This window comes from Meriones unguiculatus, chromosome 1 (genome assembly GCF_030254825.1).
Source record: "Meriones unguiculatus strain TT.TT164.6M chromosome 1, Bangor_MerUng_6.1, whole genome shotgun sequence".
Lineage (NCBI taxonomy): Eukaryota > Metazoa > Chordata > Mammalia > Rodentia > Muridae > Meriones > Meriones unguiculatus.
In genome coordinates, this window is record NC_083349.1 from 99,422,813 (window position 1) to 99,434,205 (window position 11,393).

The window sequence follows — 11,393 nt, forward strand, 5'->3', positions numbered from 1 at the left end:
TGTGAAAGGAGAATTAGACATAATCACTGTCTTTTCTTTATGTTTATGGAGGAAGGAGATGATCAAGCGGTGAGTCGGGTTTGTGTTGGGGCCAGGAAAATCTAAGTGAGGATGTGTGACACAAGGGCGGTGTGGGAAGAGAGATGGAGGAACGAGTGGCGGAATGTGACACCGACTCAGCCGTGTTACAGGCCTGTGTGCTGGCCGCCAGATTGTCTTTCCAGGTAAGCTCTAGCCCAGATCTTTGACAGGTACAGATGTGAGCAAGAGAGTCACCGCTGGGGCTCCCAGCTTCTTGTTCCTTGTGCCTCTTCACAACAAATGACACATTTGACAAATGCCAACCCAGTGACACGTGCATGGTTACAGGAAACGGGACGGTTTCCTATAAGGTTAAGGGAGGCAGAACAATCTAGGTGTGCCACCTCTTATCCATGATCTGGTTCCAAGAAGACAAAAAAGGGACAAAGCCAGGCCCACAGTCACCCTCAGATAGTGACAATAAAATGACGAAGTAATTCTTTCAAGAAAAATGAAACACAGTGCACAGGGGAAAATGTTCTCTGTGAGTCAGGCAAGCTTCAGCCTCATAGAGATCTTGTCCTCACTGTATCTGAAATCTCACTCTCTTAGGTGGCTTTTCTCAAAAGATTTATTTTGCTGAAACTTGGACAAGTTCTTGAGTTGAGTTTGGGGTAGAATGGCCTGCTTTTCAGAGGCAGGCGGGAGCTCAGTGGAATTAGAATCACAGGTCAAAGTCTGCGAGAACGTGGACTCCTGGACTATACCACATCTCTTCCTTTCTCCTTTTGCTGCTTCTTGGCTCTTCCAGTTTTCAAAGAGAGAAAAGAAAAGAAAAAAAAAAACAACTTCTGTTGATAACTCTAAAAAAATGCTTATCATTAAAGAGACAAGACATATTTCTCCCAGAGAACTTGGGATATTCCCACAAACCTCTTGGGTATCCCCTAAGGCTGCTGCCTCTGCAGATGTGTGATGCTGTGCTGGGTCTTTCCTCAGATTTTGTGTCATGGTGATACGGAAAGAACTGTGGATGGTGATGGCAGAGGTTCTCACAGAGCAGACTCTCACACTAAGTTAAGCTTAACGAGAACTCTTCTTCCAAAGCACACTTATGAGGTTCATTGTCTTCAGAGGTCTTTTAATTCATCCATAATTCATTGCACAAGACTTGCTTTTATTCTCTCTCTCTCTCTCTCTCCACACACACATACATATAAATGTCATACACATACACATACATATATATGTGTAAACATATATGTATATATACATATAAACACATATGTATATATGTTTACATACATATATATGTATGTGTATAAATACATATATATGTAACATTAGATGCACATGTTCTTGTCTGACTTGTTTTCTAAGTCATAGTAAAAACATGATGTATTTTGGTGCTTGAAAATCATGCCAGTTTAGGGAATGACTCAAAATGCTAAAACAATGCAAAGAACTGCTGTTAGAGTTAACTTGGGTATGCAACAGTTTGAACTAATATTTAGGAAGATGTTTACAAAGATCCCAGGCTGAGCTTGCTTCAGTGAATGGAGATAATGCCATTTGTATCTGTTGTGTGTGTGGGTTTTTTTGTTTTTGTTTTTTTTTTGGTATGTGGGTATTTAGGGTATTTACTGCTAAAATGTTTGAAAACCCAACTTATCTTCCTGAGCAGTTTAGGATTTCTTTTATTTACTGTGGCCGGAGAGATGACTGAGTAATTAAGAGCACTTACTGCTCTTGTAAATATCAGCATCCACATGTTCGCAAGTGCCTGTAACTCTAGCTTCGGGGCATCTGGGGCTCTTTCTGGCCTCCTCCACTTGTGTGCACACATCTCCACATATCCATGTACACATACATACAGTTAACTGTATCTTTATAAACAAGAACCCCTCTAATTTACATTATTGTTGGCATTCTACAACACAGACCCACCATAAAGTCTTTGCTGATGCAAACTTCGAACTCAGTTGGAGCCAGTTTCGGGTGAACACAAGCGAAGGACCGGCTCGGTCAACGGCCTCTCGCATCTGTACCGGGAAGTTGGGAGGATTCTGCTGAGGACTGTTCAGAAGGAACAAAGCACAGTCAAACCAGTCAAGTGTTTGTTGAGTCTCTCTCTTTTGTACTTAAACAAGACTTGATGTGGTAAGCTGAAGAAAGTGTGGGCGCAGCAGCTCAAAGGAAGACCGACCAAACAAAAAGCCCACATTCTACAAACCACACTCCGGGCGTGTCCCCCAGCTCAGAACCCTTAGCAATAAGGGCAACATTCAGGAAAATACGGTGATTTGAATTTCACTTCCTCTTCCTTAGACTTTTCAAACACAAGCTTTTGGTGGCTATACAGCAGGGAGCAGAAAGAAGAGAAACAAGAATCTAATCATTGGGTGAATTCCAAAGTAGACCACGGAAAAGGAAACTTAAAATTTATTTTTTGTGTCTATGTGCTTTCATCTTTCTTTAAATATTGCTTCTTTTTAGAATTTCATATAGACTCTCTTTGCATGCATTTCCTTACTTATAGGCTCCCCCATCCTTCCTCTCCTCCAGAGAGAGTCCCCTGAGCACTGGAATGTTTTTGGCACTGTAGCTTCTCCCTTCCACATCTCTTTGAATATTGTTTTCATTTGGAGTTCAATGCTTTTCTTTCAACTCAACCAAGATTGTTACCACTCAGAACAGTCTTTGTCCTCTCCTCTAGCTCGAAGGTTTTTTTTTTTTAAACCAGCTGAGAGGAGTTGTAGTTTACACAATTTAAACTGTAGTCTTCCCTAACTCCTCAATTTCTCTTTTCCACAACTCAATTTTAGTCTCTTACTCTTGGTCTCATACTTTATTCTTTTCCAGTGTATAGAAGATGTTTCTTATTTTATTACTTGTCATGCCTTTCTCCAACCTTTTGGGTGAATAATTGATATTAAAAATAGTGTCAGGCTGGCCATGGTGGCGCACACCTTTAATCCCAGCACTTGGGAGGCAGAGGCCAGCAGATCTCTGTGTGCTCAAGGCCAGACTGATCTACAAAGCGAGTCCAGGACAGCCAGGGCTATTACCCAGGGAATCCCTGTCTCAATAAACAAAAACAACAACAAAAAAGTGTCTATTGGGGCTATAGTGGGGGTAGCTCAGTGATAGAGCATTTACCTACCATGCACAAAGCATGACCTCCCCATTAGAAAAGAAAAAAGAGCATGTGTTTTAGATACACAGTTTAGTGGCTTTATACACTTACACATATTATGAAGTATTTCCCACGAGCTAATTAAGTATCCATCACCTAACATGCTTATCATTTCCTCATACACACAGAAAACACTTGCGATTTACCCTCTGGCAAGCTTGAAGTGCAGAACGCTGTTAGCGATTGTCACGTTGTTGTGCATGGAGCTCCAGAACCCACTGACGTTGCGCAGCTTAAGCTTTGTACCCTTGACCAGCATCTCCCACTCCTTTCCCCTAATTCCTGGTTGCAGGGAGCAGATGAAATCCTGAGTGAAAAATGTATTATTAACGTAGGGACACAGACATGTCAAGGGCCCCGACGACTCAGGTCCATGGAAGTGGCAAAGCCTTCCCCAGGCAAGGCTCAGAGGGATAGAAAGCCTTTCTCAGGGCTGACTGATTTACCAGTGCAAGCAAAATATAGCAACTGCAGCTTCCTCCTTCCAGATGGCTGCAATGGGAGACAGCTTCTCTACACAGCCTAGCTGACCCTTGACCTGTGCTGCACACAATAAACACACCAAGTTTCCAGGTAGCTGCATAGCAGTTTCTGCCTCACCAGAGTGAGCACAGTCCATCCGATCCCAGCTTTTGCTGTTCCGATGACGGCTAGAGACTCTTTGATAGGAGAGAGGAGCAGTGAGGCGACGGAGATGGATGATTTTGATCTTCTTGGTGATTCCTATCCTGTTTCCCTTTACAGACACACAAGATCAAAACAGCAGTGCAAGCTCCTACCCAATTTCCTGTCTTTGTATTTTTTAGCATAATTACAGCTCATCCCTCACTTCTCCCATTAGGACTAATACTTTGAATTTTTTTTTTCTTCAGGAGCTTTGGGAGGTACACGTCCAAGTTAAATTTCATTTTTTTTTTTTCATTTCCTGCCTCTTATTTTAAGTTCCTTTGTTCGTTATTCTCTGCAGAGCTTGCAATGTATTCCAATTAATATCCTACAAATCTTGGCTGCCTGCTGCTAACCACACATTCATGTCACCAGACAACATGCTCATGACTCTTAATTCTACTTGCTGTTTAATATTAAATTCAGAGAGATTAGGCTTTGACCACAGATGATGCTTGGAACTGACAACTGAAGGCCACGTCTGACCTTCAACGTACACATTTAATTCACTACCAACATGAGTTCTCCCCAGTCTAATAGGCAGTGCGTAGTTCGCCGTAGCTCGGAAACAAGATAATGAATGCCAACAAGGTTGTGAGACTCGCCCAGGTGCAGGTGGTGAAATAACCATGAGAAACACTAAAAGCTTTTGTGTTCTGCCTATAAAAGATCAAAACTCTTCATGTTTCAAATGAATTTTATATAAAAGTGGTTGGCATTTTTTTTTTTTGTTGTTGTTGTTAAAATGGGCCTTGTTGGCACAGAAACAGCTTTCAGGCTTTAGGTTAAGTGAGTTATGCTCACGTTGGAGTGGCTCTGGGTAAAATGCTGACATGGACAAACTGTGTTTTCCATGTCTGTTCCAGTTTCTGCTTTCATTCCTTACCCTACTTCCTCTGGAACTTTTAGAGCCATGGCTCTCAACTGTCCTCATATTGTGGTTATTATTTTCGTTGCTACTTCATAACTGTAATTTTGCAACTGTTATCAGTCCTAATGTAAATATCTGATATGCAGGAGATCTGGTATGTGACCCCAGTGAAAGGATTGTTTGACCCCCAAAGGGGTTGCAATGCACAAGCTGAGAATGGCTCATTCACAGTGTTCTGTTGCTGTCACCTTCCTTTAACCTTCCTTTTTCGCTAGTCCCACTTCCTGGGTCCTAACTGAAATTCCAGCCTCTTGGCTCTCCTCAATCTGTCATTTGACTGTGAGGGTCTTTATCTCTCAAGTGGAAGGCTCACCTTTTGGTAACTTCTGTTTGGGGCATCTAAGCATAAAGTTCCTGTAGCAGAGAGCAAAGCTCTCATTCCTCAATCAGACATGAGACTTGAAAGTATTGGAGAGAGGAGGCACTTTGATGTGACTGGTACCAGAGCTGTTCTGGGCTATTTTCAAAGAGCACAAAGAAGGGGTGTCTGAGAGGGCTGTCGTGGAAAGATGTGGGACAGACAGACACCAGGGAAAGATCTGGGACACAGCCTAGAGTCACTCCAATGTTAGGGACTAAGAAGAGCACAAAGGCCAAGGCTCGGCAGGCAACCAAAGGGCAGAAAGGAGGGAAAAGCAGTGCTATGGAAAATCTCTGTGAGGGGTGGGGGTTTAAGAAACAAGAGTGGTCAAATGGGCAAATGCTTTTGCAAAGCTGAGTGAAATGGAGACATAGAAGTGGCCTTGGGCTGGGCACAGCAGGCTGTTCATTACCCTGGAGTAGCATGCAGATAAGGAAGGCTGGTGGCGTAGGCTGAGGCACGCACAGGCGGCAAGAAGAACAGCAGTGACTGCAGACAGCTCCCACAGGGAGAAGCTGTGTTGTGAAAGAGTTAAGGCATGAGACTGTGTCTGGAGGGAACATAATGGCAAAGGAGTCTTCTTTGTTTTCAGGAAGGCACAAGGATGTGTCTGTCAGGTCGTGGAAAGGGTCCAAGGAAGAGGGAAATTTTCACTATGCAGGAGATAAAAGGGCCAATCACAGAAAGTTCATGGGGAGGGCAAGAGGATGGTATTCAGGACACCACTAGGAGGAGTCTGGCCTCTAGTGAAGTGACACTGTGTTATACAGTCTATATGTAAAATGTTCCCAGAGGCTCCTGGGTTCGAACACTTGGTCTACTTTTTTGGAAGGTTGTAGACAGTTTGGGAAGTGGGGCGTGGCTGGCAGAAGGGCATTCCTCAGAGTTGGGGCTTTGAGGTGTTAGTCTGACCCTTTTTCTGTTTCTTGATTCACTCGGCTGTGAACAAGAAACTTCATGTCTGCTGCCAAGGCAAAGAGAAGCTTTCACTACCATGCATGACTGTACTCTCAAACCATGAGCTCAAATAAACCACTTTTCCCTCTTGAGCTAATTCCTGGTGGATATTTGGCCATACGAGTAGAGAACGGGCCAGTATATCTCTGTTTTGTGAACCTCTGTCAGGAACCGCTGAGACCTGACTCACACACTCAGTGTTCGGTAAGCAGTTGGCATTATCATCATTTGTCAGGTTCTTTCAATAACTGCAGAAAACAGTTGCAGGATGGTCCAATCCATAGTTCCAAAGTCAGTATTGACTAACTACACTGTCAGTTAGCCAGTTAGCTTGACCAGAGAGGAAAGTGATCTAATGACACTTATAATGACATCCTTATTCCCCACAGCCCCACTCAGGTGGTGCATGCGCCTATGGATGTTGATAAGTCATCCTATGGATGTTGGGTGCTTGAGAAACAGGAAGAGCTCAACGATGAGTGACCATAAAATTTGTCATTTCCCTTTCCACTCAGTTGTTACTGGTAACGTTCTTCGGAGCTCAGGAGAGTGGCAGCTGGGAAAATGGTTAACACGGAAACAGCTATAACCCCAAAACCTCCATTCTTGTGCAATCAAGATGAAAGTCGTTTGCATTGTGGAGAAGGCTCTCCAGATCTGTTATTCCTCTGACTCCTGTGGAGAAGACTTCCTAACCAACTTGGGTGGCAGCCCAAGAAAACTCAGTGAGAACTTTTGTTCCAGAATGTATTTAGTCTGGGAACTCAGAGTTCTATCTGCATGGAATGTTGTTTTAGATCATCAGACCTCACAGCTGACACAGACTCACTTCATGTGCCTTGCTGAAGAGCCAGCAAAGAGAAATCATTGTCCTCAACAGCATTATTAAAAAAGAATTTTTTTTTTGTTTTTGTTTGGAAAAACACAAATCTCCCTCCTCTGTTTTCATCAACAAAAAGCTAAATAGTCTAATAAGAATTCAGAATCAAAACAAAAGAATGCCAGGCAAGAGTCTTTGTTTTCTAACAAATCCGCTCTAAAATATTTGTGCAGAAAAACAATTTGTCAAAACATTAGAAGAAATGATCCTGATGTCCACTTAAAAAGCAAGTGAGCATATTATAATGGGCTATAGTCACAAGAGCAGTTCAATAATGAGAACAAAATCCACCTGTAGATAAAACATCATGGATGTGGTTAATGTTAGGCAAAAGAAGCCACACAGTGTGCACTGAGGCCTGTTGCATACATAGAGCTTGAAAACAGGTGAAAACCTTGCTGCTCCTAACAAGGGAGTGGGACTACAGGAATCAAAAAGGATGTGAGGAGGGGTGGAGAGTGCTGGCTCCAAGGTGAGCTCACTTGGGAAAAGTTTGTTGAGTTGCACACTTGTTTATGGAACTGGGGACTGAACTTGGGGCCTTTTGCATGCCAGACAAGTGTTCTACCACTGACCCACATCCATAGCCAACTTAGAAATGTTTTGTTGTTGTTGTTGTTGTTCTTATTTTCTGAGAATTTCATTCAGTGTCTTTTGATCCTAATCATTCCTCGCTTCTCCCCATAACTCTTGCCAGACTCAACCTCCCCACCTTCCATCCCTCCCAACATGATGTCCCTTTTATTTTCTTAATAACATGTTGAGTCCAGTTTATGTTGCTCAGACACTCACAGGTGTGGGGCCCTCTGCTGGGGTGTGGCTGACTCACCAGGGGCCGAATCCTTAAGGAAGAATGTTGCTTCCATCAGCAGAAAGCACTGACTATCCATAACTCCTCTGTTAGGGACAGGGTTCACCAGCCTCTCCCCACACCACACCCAGCTCACTTTCTGCCTTTTACATTTTGAGACAATCTCACTAAGCTTTTCATGCTGGCCTTGACCTCCCTCTGTCACTCAGGTAGACCTTGAACTCATGATCCTCCTGCCTCAGCTTTCTGAGTAGCAGGGATTACAAATGTGAGACACTTTTGGCGTGCCCTTTTCTCTGTGTGCAGGTCACAGTAGCACTAGAGATGCGGTCCTGGGGTCCGCATCCACCCCTGTTTCTGGGAAGCAGAAGAACTTGATTCGGCTCATGTCACCTGCTGCCTTGGATGTTGTCATTGTCCTGTTGATCTTCATGGAGCATGTTCATGTCAGCATCCACTCCCAACCATGAGCATCGGCTTCTCTGTCTCTTCAGATGGCATGAGAGCTGACTGTCGGTACACAGTAGCCACTCACAAGTAATCACTGAGACAATTATCTTGTTTCCAGCCCAGCAGGATTCCCCTTGTCACGCATGAGGCTAATCTCAGCACTCAGAGTCTAGTTGAGCCCCGTGATGGCAGGAACACAACTGTTCTTTAAAGGGATTACTTGTACTCTTGGATTGACTGTGAAGCTTAACTCTCAGAAAGCAATCTTCCTTCCTGTAACTCAGCCAGCCATTCCGCTGTAACCCCGGCTCGCATGCTATCCATGCAATCTGACACAACATGCACCGAGGGACCAATAGGTCAGTGCAGTGATGGGAAATCATCTATCAGAGAAGAGGGATGAGGTGGAGAGCTGCAAGAAATTGCACAGACCGTCTGCCTCTGTTTCATTTTCATTCCCGCTAACAGTATCTCCATTTGCCCTCGGCAGAGTTCCCCTGTGGAATCTGCCCTTTGTCTGCCCTTTCTGTTCTTCAGCGGTCTAGGAAAGAACCGGCTGGCCTCGCCCCTGCAGGGATGCAGTGTGTTGAGTCTCACCTCTCAGGTTTCTGAGCTGTGTTGGTTCTCCAAGCAAAGCCTGCGGTGGCCCTTAGGGAGGCAGAATAAGCCTTCATAGCCCATTTCCTGGGAGAAACACAGAGCAAAGACACGCTGGCTTGACTTTCACAGCTTTATTCAGAATGCCAGCTTTAGAAAAGGGATTTCCTCCCAGAGATGGGAGGTTAAAGAATTATTCTCCATAAGACCTTTTCTTGTTTCGTTTCTGAGTGGGGTAGATTATTTGGGAAGACGCAGCTGAGGAAAAAAGTCACTCATTCTGAGAGGAGAGAAGGGGAGGTCTGGTTGGTTTTCTTTGTCTATGTACCCCTTGCACGTGATATTCTAGTTACTTTTACTAGATTCATCTTCTTCTTCGAACCAATTTAATTTCCAATTTTTAGGAAGGTATCTTCCTAAAACTTCCCAATGTCATTTATAGTTCAAGGCAGCCAAAGGCAAATTAGTAATCTTTAATACCATTCTCAGTCTTCCTCTGGCTTTTCCTATAGCTTTTACTCTGTATCAAGTATTTCTGTACTGTTTACTAAGTCTTGTCAGTCCTACTAAGAGTTGGATTCCTTTTTCCACAGCTATCACCACCTAATGAGAATTCCAGGACCAGCACTCATCCCAGCTTCAGGAAGAAGCAATCGAGTAGGTACGTGCATCTAGATGAAAATGTTGACTCTGCTTTGATAGCTGCACATTCAATTGCCCCAAGCCTCAGTCTCTAGATGGGACAATAACATCTCTTGCTATGAGAATTCAGACAAATGATGGACACACAGAGATATACTGTGGTGTTTTGAAAGAAAATGGCCCCCACAGACTCATAGAGAGTGGGTGTAGCCTTGTTGGGATAGCTGTGGCATTGTTGGAGGTCTCAGATGCTCAAGCCAGGCCCAGTATGGCATTCTCTTCCTGATGCTTGACAATCTGGATGGAGAACTCTCAGCTGCTCCTCCAGCCCCATGTCTGCCTGTATGCTTTCATGCTTCTTGCCAGGACAATAATGGACTAAAGCTCTGAAACTGTAAGCCAGCTCCAATTAAATGTTTTCCTTTATGAGAGTTGCAGTGGCCATGGTGTCTCTTCACAGCAATAAAACTCTATGACATATATACCTTTAAATACCCAGTGATGTGAACCCAGTAGACTGTCCCCACCTGTCCTTTCATGGCTCCAGTTCATTTTACTCACTATGGCTGGGTTTAGCTTCACTAAGGCCATCTTAGATCCTGTTTTTAACACCCTCAATACTTTAATCTACATAAACCTCCTTTCTATAACCCTGGCACGAACAATTTAAAGGAAGAAAAGATCTATTATGGCTTGCCATTTCAGAGGGGTCATTTCTTGGTTACTTGGCTCTATCCACCTTGAACATGGCAAAGGAACTTCTTCAGCTCATTGTACATAAGAAGCAGAGAATGACAGGAAGTTGCCGGGGATCACCCCTCAAGTTCATGCCCATCAGTGACCTACTTCCTCCAGCTAGGCCCTACACCCTAAAATTTCTATAGCTTCTCCAAATCATGCCACCAGCTGAGAATTTTTTCAACACATGAGTGGTGTGGGGGCATGCATTTTATGTTTAAAGCATAACACTATATAATACACATTTCTGTTTTGATGTTCCAGGTTTTCCATCAGTCCCCTGACCCTCCTGTGTCTTTACTCAGCCTCCTCCCTTCCCTACATGCTGTCTACATGACAGTCTTGCTGTGTTTGCACATGCTCTGCTTTCTCTGACTCCTGTCCTTGGCTGTCTAACTAAACAGCTTCTCTCTGATGCCCGCTGTCTTTCCCTTCCTGAAATCTCTACACATGACTACACCTGATGTACTGACATGCTTTCTTACTGGTCCTCTATGTTCACCTCACCTCTGCAGCTAGGGAAACCTCCATTCCTGCCCTTCATGCTTTACCCGTTAGTGTAAAAAGCTGAAATGTCCAAAGGGCCATCCCTACCCCTTTGGCTAACAAGATGCTAAATAACCACTTTGAGTAAATTCTCCGTTAAGCCAGTTGAAGAGATCAATGTTTGGCACACAGGGCTTGCTTAAATGAGAGCCAAAGCTGGAAAAATAGTTGAGCCTGTAAGGCGTGCGCATTATCTGGTTGTTCTCCATGCAATATTTCATGGAGCTTAGCCTTCTGCTTCTGAGCTCTCTGCTTTAGGGATTCACAACATAGGCCTGTACATCTCATAAAGGATGGGGCAGGGCAACACTATCATTTGAATGACAGCATCTCTTTCCACTGTTTTTTTTTTTTTTTAAATTTTTCTGCCTTGTTAAAGTATAATTGAGCAAATGGAAATTGAATATCTTTAAGGTAGGCAGATTGATGTCTTGCTCTATGCGCATGCTGTTAAGTAATTACCACCAACAAGTTAGTTAACTTACCCATCATCTCAGACGGGTGCCTGTGCTGGTCCTGTATTGCTAAGGGCTCTCTAGATCTTCCTTCTTGGCAAACCCCAAATTCACACTACTGTATTGTTAACTACAGTCACCG